Below are 12,129 nucleotides of genomic sequence, written 5' to 3'. Positions count from 1 at the left end.
TACTTTAAGCCCTGAACAAACCAAGAGGGAGATTTGGCTACAACAAGAGAGGAGGGGGAACAGGAAGCAGGAGTGTACGAACAGAGCCAGTGGATACACAAAGGAGCTACAGAAAAAGATGGCCTGTGGAGGGCACACGATCGAAGACTAGTTGCACCAGCAAAATTAGTGGCAATACTGATGGCACAAGCACATGGACCAGCACATGAAAGCAGGAGAAGAACCATAAAAAAACAGAAACAGGTTCCCATTCATGAAAGTGCTAGTGGAAAACTATGTTAGAGAATGCGACACGTCAGGCATTTAATGACAATAAAACATACACGTGCCCGATGGGAAGATTCCCGTTTCCGGTTCCCCCGTTTAAGGGGATATGGAGTTAGGCATGAAAGGGTTAACTAAAGTTCGGGAGGAAGGTGGCACACCAAGACTCCTCCTACTCCAAACAAACTAATATGCATCAGCCCAGTAAAGCACGGAAGAATGTGACCAAATTCCCCTTTGTCAATTAAGAGTTCTGTATAAAGTATCTTCCGTTCCTCTGGTCCTTGTGCTAGCATGTTGTTGTCACCCTCCCACCCTTCCCTTTCTTCTCTGCTTCTCCCTGTCATCTATCCAGGCTTCCCAGGGGATCTGCTTGAGCTGCTGCTCGGCCGTGATCCATTAGGACTTTCTGCCACACCCAGAGTCCATGCCCGGACCCCAGGCCCGGCTCTGCTACTGGCCTCCACCAACCGCTCCAGGCTCGGCTCTGCTACTGGCCTCCACCACCATTGGGCTTGGCTCTGCTACCAGCCCTGCTTCAATAAAAGCTATCTATTCAATCTATGGTGTGATTACTGAACTCATGAAATGTATAGATTACACGGACATGGGGGCAGAGAACGTGGTACATGCTGGTGATGGTGGACAGATTCACGAAATGGTTGGAGGCCATACCCACAAAACGAGAAGACGCAAACTCTGTGATTAAATGGCTACGGAACTAACTGATAAAAAGATACGGAGACCCAGAAAAAATCTGATCAGACAACGGCAGCCACTTCACAAGTCAACACCTGGCCAAAATAGAATAACAGTTGGGGATAACACACAGCTTCGGGGCAGTGTACCATCCCGTGTCACAGGGAATAGTAGAGAGAGTCAACGGGACATTGAAACGAAAAACTTCTAAGATCAGCCATGGCACCAAAATGTCATGGGTGGATGCCCTGCCGCTAGCCCTAATGTCTATGAGAAGTTCGCAGTCTGAGAAAACGAATTTGTCCCCACACGAGTTGTTGACAGGGAGACCAATGCCAGGGCCACCTGGGGAAGGGGGCAGAGGCCCCATGCTAGACTTGAGGAAAATAGAGGCTTCGGAATATATGAAGGCATTGACAGACCTCACTAACATTTTGTCTACACAGGTGCGGCAGGCCGAACAAGAAGCAGCCGAGCACCCAGAAGCAGAGGTAGGGCCAGGAGACTGGGTAAGGGTGAAAGTACACAAACGAAAGTGGACTGGCCTTAGGTGGACAGGCCCGTGGCAAGTGATAGAACGCACCTCCCACGTCCTGAAAGTTAGAGGAAAGAGCGGAGCTCATTAGCACCACCTCACACACTGTGCACCTGCGGAGGCCCCATCCCGTACTTTGGGGGAGGTTAGAAAGGATCTGTGCTGCTCAGAAAAAAAGAAAGCAAAAACAACCATTGACAAACCCAAAGACAAATGGAAACAACAAACATAGAGTAGTCCAGTTCGAATAATTCCGACGCCCAATTAGAACAACACAACCAATTAGACAACAACCAAACAGCGATAATGAGAAGTACAACCTAGCTGACGTGCTCACTGCATGCTTAATTGCAATAACTATACTCCTTCTAGCCCAGTTGGTATTCTCCTTTCTGATCAACTAAATGGATACTGACAAGACTAGACCTATAAGCACCCCTTCAAAATGTCAGATAAGGGGAACTCTGGGACTATTATTATGTATCTCTATACTGAGGGGAGTGGGAGGAATGGTGGCATTGAACTGTAAGCACCACCAGTAGTGTTGGCACAAATGAGATGTGTTTGGCCAGCCTCAAGTACACCCAGGGACATACAGCAACATTGAAGAGATGGCACACAAGGGAATTGACAACTTCAAGAGACAAAAAAAGGTGATCAGAGGATCAATATGATTCAGGAATTTGGCTAGATGCTATAGGCATACCTGAGGGGTTCCAGATGAATATAAGGCAAGAAACCAGATTTTGGCGGGATTCGAATCTCTGTTCCTATAACCTTCTATAAATAAAAACATGGATTGGATAAATTACATAACCAACAGCGGTTTGTGAACTATACGAGGGATGCGGTTGAAGGGTTGGCCAAACAGTTAGACAGAACAAGCATCATGACTTTGCAGAATCGGATGGCATTAGATATGTTGTTAGCCGAGAAGGGTGGATTGTGCAAGATCTTTGGGACCTTATGCTGTACGTTTATTCCTAACAACACTGCACCAGATGGCTCAGTAACAAGGGCATTAAAGGGGCTGACAACATTGACTAAGGAGCTGGCAGAAAACAGAGGAGTAGACAACTACTTCACCAATGTTGCAATTCTGGTTCGGAAAGTTATTGTTTCAGCACTAGGGGCAGTAGCAGCCATCTTGATCCTGTGTGGTTGTTGCTACATACCATGTATTAGGGGTCTGGCAGAGAGACTAACAGTTACTGCCTTGTCAAAAGAACAGAAGATGCAGCTAGTCATGGGGACTGATATAAGGTTAGCTGGATTACGTCATTGTGAAGGTGAGCCAGATTGGGAATCATGGGAGGAAGAGGAAGCGTGGGGACATTTTCTTATTTTCTTTATTACTTTTCTATATTGTTATTTTTCATAAAAGCTTGGCTAAAATTGTATGTGTGTGGTGAAGGTGACCTGAGGGTGTTTTTACAGGTCTGCCACCCAGTGCATGGGCGTCGAATGACCACTATGCGGAGTGATGGAGGGTTTTCCCTGTAACATCATTAGGGGTTTTCCCGCTGTGTCCAGTGTATCCACACCACTTGGCTATAACACTGCATAGTCTCATTAAGTCATTATCTGCAATTTAATTGAATAACTTTGATTTCACTGGGATATTTTAGATTTGTGTATGTTGTCACACCCTTTAAAAGGTGTGAAAGGAGGGACGCAAGGACTCCTGTCAGGTAACATACACCGTCATCACCCAGAAACTGAAAGAGTTTGTAATTGTTACGTTCAGCTGTATTTATCTAGCTGTCCCACAAATGAGACATGTGAAATGACGGACAGCTATCAATCACCCCCCCCCCCCCCCCCCCCAACCAGTTCTCTCTCCCTTTGTGTCTGTGCTTCATCTCCTTCCCATCCCTGTCTCCCTACCCTCCCAGGGCGACTCTGGTGGTCCCATGGTGTATAACGGGCAGCTGCAGGGCGTTGTGTCCTGGGGGCATGGCTGTGCTCTGAAGAAGAAGCCTGGAGTCTACACCAAAGTGTGCAACTACGTCTCCTGGATCAAGAACACAATGGCATCAAGCTAGACAGCCCTCATTGGTCCAGATTTGAGGAGACCTGTGGGTGATTTCACAATAAAGCTCACTGATTGATGCAGAATGTTGTCATCTCACGTATATCACTGACTCCCTCTGCTGGTTACAAAACCATCTACAGAAATAACCAGACAAAATCACAGTCAAATTGAGTTTATGCACCATGGAAAGACTCCAGAAACAATTGAAAAAGCCTTGAAGATAAGGCCCATCTCAAACTTCATCTAAGACCTTTCTGATGGAAGAGAAGAGTGCAGAATTCCCAACTTGTCCAAGCAGGGTAGCCAGGCCACCGTCCTAAATACATCAACTACCACACCCTTCACAATGACATCATGGAGACCATCCCAAGACTCTGTTGAACCTGCGGGTTGGTGACTGCTATTTGGGTCACCAGGACCCGGGGAATGGGGATCGTTCAAAACTGTGGCTATGGGCTGTGGACCCGAACCAGTGGACAGTTAAAGGACAGAAAGGCTATCAGGGGCAACTGAAACCTTGTGATGATTTTATAAATAAAAGCAAACAGCTTCTTGGGTCAGCCATGTTACTCAGGCATGGGTTGGGTTTACAAACACTGCATCCCAGTGATGTTTGAACCAGAGAGGGTTGTTGTGTTATGCTACTGTGACATGTGGGGTAAGCATATTCAATGAGACTGATGAGTTATTAAACCTGTCTAAACATAAGGTCTCTAAAAAAGCTTGTTTTTAACGTTATAGCTTTATTTTCAATTCAGGTATTTTGAACGATTATATTTATATGTATACTCAATTATATTCTTGATGATGTCTGATTTGTCAACTAAAACACGTCATTAAGAATTCGTTCGCTCGCTCTGGATAAGAGCGTCTGCTAAAAATTACTAAATGTTATGGTCGGTAATGTTTGATGTTTCGCGTATGCTGTTATTCCTCGCCACCAGAGGGGAGCAAACGACTTCACCATCAACGATTACACTGATACTCAGCTCATCAAAAGATGCTGAGCGTGTCTGCTCGTAGCCAAATGTTTGCACGTGGATGAGTGACATCTATCTCAGCAGGATGAGTGATAGTTATTTGACCTCTAGCGTCACTAATCTGTTGGCCTAATCAAGCTCAGTGAACGTCAGATATTGCTTGAAATATCGTCTCTCATTGATGTTAAATATAAAAAATATGTAAAACGATTGAGTGTGATCAAGGGATCGGTGACCTCTATTAAAGATGGCCGAATTTAAAGACGTGTGACAATTGAGATACAATTCAAAATGTTCTTCTATAATATTCAACTGAATGTTCTCTGTGATTATTGAATTGCCAAGGATACAGGCTACGAGGCTCCTACAATACCCTTGACGCAACGTGCTTACTCACCGACGTGTAATTGCTCTGACGATTTACTATGGGCTTCACTGTAATTCTCAAGTCTCCAATGATCCTCACACAAGTTGCCAGACCAAAGAGGGAGTTGCAAAGAGGGGAACCCTAAAAAACTTCAGGAACGAAGGAACATTGGATGCATAGAAGGTAATTACACATACCAACACGGTTATTTACTCAACATTTAGTTAAATCATTCTCTCATTAGTCAGGATAAATTCATAAATACTCATCAAGCCGACGTCATAAAGAAAACCGAGCAAACTTGCTATCTTTTAAAGATTGATTAAATAAAAACATGGTTTGATGCAATGTTTTTCTGGCAGGATTTTTAAACTGCTCTAGCCTGATTTGTCAACCAAAGTTGACAGATGTTTCATGACTTAATTGAGAACAAGACTAGCCATTCTTTAGACAACTATCATCACTGTGATTGCTGGTAATAATGTGTTTGGAACTGTATTATTATTAATATCAATATTGTATTATAAGGTTATTATTACAGGTTTTCAAAAGCTTGAATAATTGTGGAATTTGTAATTTACATTTATTCATTTAGCAGACGCTTTTATCCAAAGCGACTTTCAAGAGAGAGCTTTACAAAGTGCATAGGTCACTGATCATAACAACAAGATGGCCAAAAAACATCGCGAGTAGCCAAAACATGAAGCACACATTGTGAACAACCAAAGTAAGTGCCAAAGGGAAGAACCATAAGAGCATGTAGTTAAACAAGTTACAATTAAACAACATGAACCGCTATAAGTGCAAGTGTACCTGTGGAAAAAATCTAGCAACAGTAATAAAAACAATATATCACAGCGAGAACAACAATTTAAATCAGTTACCACTAACCACAAGAGCAACAAGTCTCGAAGCAAGAGTCATTGTGATCCTTGAGGAAACTAACATCGGGTCAAGCGAACCATTCCTAAGTACCGTTGTACTCCCGGAACAAGTGCGTAATTGAACGCATTGTTGTTGTTACTGTTGTCTTTAGTTTAGGCATATTATGCACTCCACATAATGCATTAGGTATTTTATGCATAGACACAGCTCCATTAAAGAATACATTCAAATTACAATTATAGTCACCCTCTTACAAAACTCTGACAGGCCATCAACAAGGTAATGATATACTCTTATACAGTTTTTTTCTTGTTTTCGTTATTGACAGACAAAGGACACAGAATGGAACTGAAACCACTGCTGAGAAGAGCGGGCTTGATTGTCCGTGCCTTCTTCACTTTCCTCTTCGCCCTCTGTGTCCTCGGGGTGATGGTGTGGGCCTACGTACAGGGTTTCCAGCTGGTGTCGTCCCAGTACGGCATCATCTCCTTCGGCTTCTACGGCCTCCTGCTGGGGCTCCATGTGCTGCTCCAGAGCCTGTTTGCCTACATGGAGCACCGGCGCATGAGAGCCCACAAGGCCGCCTGCACCTTCACCAAGACCGTCGGCCTCACCATCTCCGCCTACCAGGAGGACCCGGCCTACCTCCGCGAGTGCCTCCACTCCATCCGGGGTCTCAATTACACCCCGGAGCTGCTACGGGTCATAATGGTGGTGGACGGAAACTCAGAGGACGACCTGTACATGCTGGAGATGTTCCGGGAGGTGTTTGCCGACCAGAACCCTGGCTGCTATGTGTGGAAGAACAACTACCATACTTGGGACCCCACCAGAGAAAGGGATGTGGCCGGAGCGAATGGCCCAGGGGGAGATGCTGGTTATGGGATGAGAGTGGACCCTCAAAGGAGGGAGGTGGAGGACCTGATCAACAGCAGGAGATGTGTGTGCATCATGCAGAAGTGGGGCGGGAAGAGGGAGGTCATGTACACAGCATTCAAGGCCCTGGGATCCTCGGTAGACTACATACAGGTGAGATTTTGCTTTCGGAGAATCCGTCCAAATCCATCTTTGCCTAAGATTGATAGTGTCAGAGCAAATAGAACAATGGAACATTTAAAACCAATTGAAACCACACGATAGAATCCAGACTTCTGTCTCTCTCTCTCATTGTTTCTCCTCCTCACCAGTGTCTCTCTCCCGCTCCCCCCAGGTGTGTGATTCCGACACCAAGCTGGATACTCTGGCCACGCTGGAGCTGTGCAAGGTGCTGGAGAGCGACCCCAGCTACGGTGCGGTGGGAGGAGACGTGATGATCCTGAACCTGAAGGAGTCCTACATCAGCTTCATGAGCAGCCTCAGGTACTGGATGGCCTTCAACATCGAGAGGTCCTGCCAATCCTTCTTCAACTGCGTCCTGCATCAGCGGGCCCCTGGGTAAGGAAGAATCTTTACACTTGACCGTACTGTAAGACGTTATCATGAAAAAGTAAAATATGATGACATGATGTTTGCATGAGAGCCTAATACTACATGCTAGCATAGTGTGCAGACTTAGACACTTTCAAAACATAAGGGATAAAAGTGCCTCGGGTCATAAAGAGATTGCCAATTATTCTTCATCCTATTTTTCCTGATTATTCCTGTTTGTTTACCTCAGGACTGTACAGGAATGACCTACTCCAGCAGTTTCTAGAGTCCTGGTACAATCAGATGTTCTTGGGAACTCACTGCACATTCGGGGATGACAGGCACCTCACCAACCGAATGCTCAGTATGGGCTACGCCACTAAGTGAGTACTGCGCTTGACAAGCTGCGCGTGATGTAACTTACCCTCATTGTTCACAGGCTGTTATTTTCATCATCTCTCTTTTAAATTGAACTCAGAGTCAATTTCCCTAAATCCACTTTGGCCAATTATACCCATTTGCGAGAAATTGCAGGGCTGAAAAACAGAAAGAAAGAGCATGTCACGCTGTGCTCATTTACTATATTGATGCTCATTGATTATCTCTCCACGCCTCCTCCTGTCAGGTACACCGCACGCTCCAAGTGCTACACGGAGACGCCTGCTCAGTTCTTACGCTGGCTCAGCCAGCAGACGCGCTGGACCAAGTCCTTCTTTCGGGAATGGCTCTACAATGCCATGTGGTGGCACAAGCAACACCTCTGGATGACCTACGAATCCATCATCTCCGGCGTCTTCCCCTTCTTCGTCACGGCGACCATCATCCAGTTATTCTGGATGGGCACCTTGTGGGACATCCTCTGGGTCCTGTGCTGCATCAAGCTGATTGGCCTAGTGAAGGCAGCGTACGCCTGCCTGCTGCGAAAAGACCTGGTGATGGTGTTCATGTCCCTCTACTCCACCCTCTACATGAGCAGCCTGCTGCCTTCCAAGTACTTTGCCATCCTCACCATAAACAAGAGCAACTGGGGGACCTCCGGCAGACTCAAGATGGTGGGGAACTACGTCCCCCTGCTACCCCTGTTGGTGTGGGCGGCCATCTTGTTAAGTGGGCTGTCCTACACCATCTACAAGGAGACCCAGAAGGACTGGGACAGTGCAGCTAAGATCGAGGAAACCAAGTTTCTGATATTCGGATGTGCGGCCTACGTGTGTTACTGGCTCTTCATGGTCATCTTCTACTGGGTGTGGTTCAGCAAGGCCTGCCGGAAACGCTCCCAGCATCACAATGTCAGTGTGTAGGGGTTTTGTCATTTATTGGACACATGGCTTTTATGCAGCTGCTGTAGAATTCACCGAAAAATCTGTTCTTGATTGACAGCTACACTATCTGTGCATTAACAGTTTACAGTGTAGTTGTACACTGTGCCATGTTGCTATGTGCTGCTGAACCAGGAGTTTTTACAGCTCTGTTAGCACAACTGAATGAAAATGAGCTTGAAGCCCACGTACTGTACTTCTCAGGAGATTTGAACAGTCTAGTGCAGAACAGTCCCACAGAGTAAGAATGCCTAATGTATATGTAACCAACAAATATTGTACCATATTACCATACAATGGGGAGGAGACTATAAAAGTGAAATGTCTGGAGAAAAATTCCAGTCTGATCCCTGGGTTCTTTCTCACGTTTGTTGGAATCTCTGTCACTCTGAATTCCAATAAACACTTTGTGTCAAACTTTGCTGAGTTCCAGTGATGAACCAAAATCAATTAATTCAAGAGGTCCTCAATATACCAGCCAAATCTGTCAGGCATATAAATAGACCAGCATTTTAAATGAGTGTTTACTCTATCCATTTTGTGTCAAAGCAACAAGAAATGTGTTAATTGTATAGCCAATGCCGGATGTTGTGCTAACTGTCAAAAGTTTAGAAAACTTGTTAAAAGTATAGAAAAAATTGTCATAGCGATTGTAAAATACTGTAAGGTCCGAGTAGATATGACACCTATGTTTTTAGTCTGGCACTTGGTGTTAAGTGCCAATGTTGTCAAATGTGCAGATAGTGTCTCTCTATCGGCTTTTTCATCGATGACCAATACCTCTGTTTAATATTATCGGCCAATAATATTGGCCGATATTAGGCATTTTCCAAACTATCGATATCGCCATTTGTAGATGTTCTTCTTCTTTCATTTTCAACTTATATGTGATATGTTCCATCACATGTATATCGTCTATAATTGACATGCATTGTGTGTAGCTTGTAGTGTCAGACTTAAGCCAGTTCTGAGTAAAGGTCTTCTTCCCAGCCACCAGAAGAACCCTGATCAAATAGTGGTCACCTACATGCACCGTGCCCTCCAAATGACCGAGGTACAGAACAAGACAGGATTTAGGAATCACATATCCCAAAACATCACAGAGACCTGAGTGAACATTACCCCAGAAGGGTTGTATTTTTGTACATTTCCAAAAAATGTGTGTGTGGTCATGAGTCCATGTGGTTGCATAATCTCCAACATGACTGTTGATGATTTATCTGTTTACTTTTGATTTTAGTTGTAATGAAGTCAGTGGCGGCTCCTGAATAAATTTTCAGGGGGGCAATTTTTCTGATAATGATTGAAGTGACCTATTCAATGGGTACATTAAGCAAGACAATATTAATTTGTTGCTAGATGATTAACTCTTGTGTCCACTAGATAGCAACACACAACAGTAAGATTTCCCCTCTAGCTACATAAGTTACATATGGAAAGCTATGTAAGAAATTAACATACAGGAGCCTTCATAAGCAAAAATGACATGGCTCTACAATTATTCATTACTTACAGTAATCCAATGTTGTGTGATATAAAATAGCTAAACAGTACACATTTCTTATATACATTTTATATATATTGCTTGACATATATGTCCAGCAACAACATAAAGACGGGGGCAGCATATAAGTCAATACCAGAAGCATTTATTGAAGTATTGGCTTAGAAAAGCTAAATAAGGTATGGTATATTTTTCAGAATGCAGGATCAGCTTTACCACCTTCTATTGCCACCTTTACAACATTTCAAAGGTTGTGCAGCCTAATAAAATCTTTAACAGCGTAAAGGGAAGTGCACACTTTAAACAATAAATCGTAACAGCATGGCAATAACAAGTAGACAACTCGTTGAGAGAAGTGGATCTTTACAACTACATTTTCTGGAATGTAAGATATCACCAAAGTGCCACTTTATAAAAGCAAAGTAATGTTGTCCCAACTAAGTGAATGAACAAGTGAGGCTTGACCTACTGTGGTCTGTGCATCTTGGCTTTAAACATTGAAGACCAAACCAGAATGATAAAGTGCTGCTAAGTTTAACTAAATAATTCTGATATACACATTAATTACTTACTTCAAAAAGGCCTATTAGCAGACGCTGGCTAAAAGCGTCTGCTAAATGCATAAATGTAAATTCTGAAAAACTGTAATTGGGCTTCTGAGTGTGTGTACCGCCCTCTGGTGGTAGAAGTAGACAAGTACACCCGACTGTAACAGGTTAATAAACATTTACATTAAATTTATGCATTTAGCAGACGCAAAGCAAAGATCCAAAGCGACTTCCAAGAGAGAGCTTTACAAAAGAGCATAGGTCACTGATCATAACAACGAGATAGCCCCAAACATTGCGAGCAGCCAAAACATGAAGCAGACATTGTGGAAAACCAAATAAGTGCCAAGGGGAAGAACCATAAGAGCATGCAGTTAAACAAGTTACAATTGAACAACATGAAACTCCCCACAAGAGTACAAGAGTGTACCTGTAGAAAAAACAATCAACAGTAAAATATTTCACAGCGAGTACAAGAATTTGAAACCGTTACAACTAACCAACAAGAGCAACAAGTCTCTCAATACGAGTCATTGTGATCCTGGAGGAAACTAACATCAGGTCCAGCCAAGCATTCCTAAGTGCCGTTGTACTCCCGGAACAAGTGCGTCTTGAGCCTTTTCTTGAAGGTGGGGAGACAGTCAGTGTCCCTGATGGAGGTGGGGAGTTGATTCCACCATTGGGGGGCCAGACAGGAGAAGAGTTTGTGTTGGGAATGGGCGCTCTTGAGTGGTGGGACCACCAGACGGTTGTCAGAAGAAGACCGTAGGTGGCGGGGGGGTGTAAGGCTGGAGGAGAGACTTGATGTAGTCGGGTGCAGTCCCGTTCACCGCTCGGAAGGTCAGTACCAGAGTCTTGAATCTGATACGGGCCGTGATGGGAAGCCAGTGGAGGGAGATGAGGAGCGGGGTAACATGGGAGCGTCTGGGTAGATTGAAGACCAGATGGGCCGCCGCGTTCTGAATCCTCTGGAGAGGGCGGGTTCAGAATCAGAATCAGAATCAGAATGGGATTTATTCGCCATGAAAGTTTGCACAGACAAGGAATTTGCTTTGGCAGGAAGGTGCATACAATAAACATATACCTAGAATTTAAATATGTGGACTATCTATACTAAGGGTACATAAACTAGCAGTACTAAGTGGGATTAGAATATAATTAAATATACAATAAAATTAAATATACAATAAAATTAAATATAAGTTGCCGTAAATTACAATATAAAAATACAAAAATACAAATATTACAAAAAATGCAAATGTACAAGATACCATTTTGTAATGCAGTGCAAAAAGCAGTGTGTTTTAAGCAAGAAGTCATTAGAGTCAGTGTGGTCCCTTGGCCTTGTTGAAGAGGCCAACAGCGGAAGGGAAGAAACTGTTTTTGTGGCGTGAGGTATTGGTCCTGATGGACCGCAGCCTTCTGCCGGAGGGGAGTGACTGAAACAGGGAGTGTCCAGGGTGGGAGGAGTCGGCCACAATCTTCCTCGCTCGCCTCAGGGTCCTCGAGGTGTGCAGGTCCTCGAGGGTAGGCAGCTTGCAGCCAATCACCTTCTCAGCAGTGCGGATGATACGCTGCAGTCTGCT

At 44.2% G+C, this 12,129-nt stretch overlaps 1 pseudogene; it reads left to right on the top strand.

The window, feature by feature from the left end:
- The first annotated feature begins 4,231 nt into the window (after window positions 1-4,231).
- Window positions 4,232-8,473, top strand: LOC136944139 (hyaluronan synthase 1-like; annotated as a pseudogene).
- The last annotated feature ends 3,656 nt before the right edge of the window (window positions 8,474-12,129 follow it).

This window comes from Osmerus mordax, chromosome 6, assembly GCF_038355195.1.
Source record: "Osmerus mordax isolate fOsmMor3 chromosome 6, fOsmMor3.pri, whole genome shotgun sequence".
Lineage (NCBI taxonomy): Eukaryota > Metazoa > Chordata > Actinopteri > Osmeriformes > Osmeridae > Osmerus > Osmerus mordax.
The sequence above is the reverse complement of the archived record's forward strand: the minus strand, read 5'-3'. Positions and strand labels throughout refer to the sequence as shown.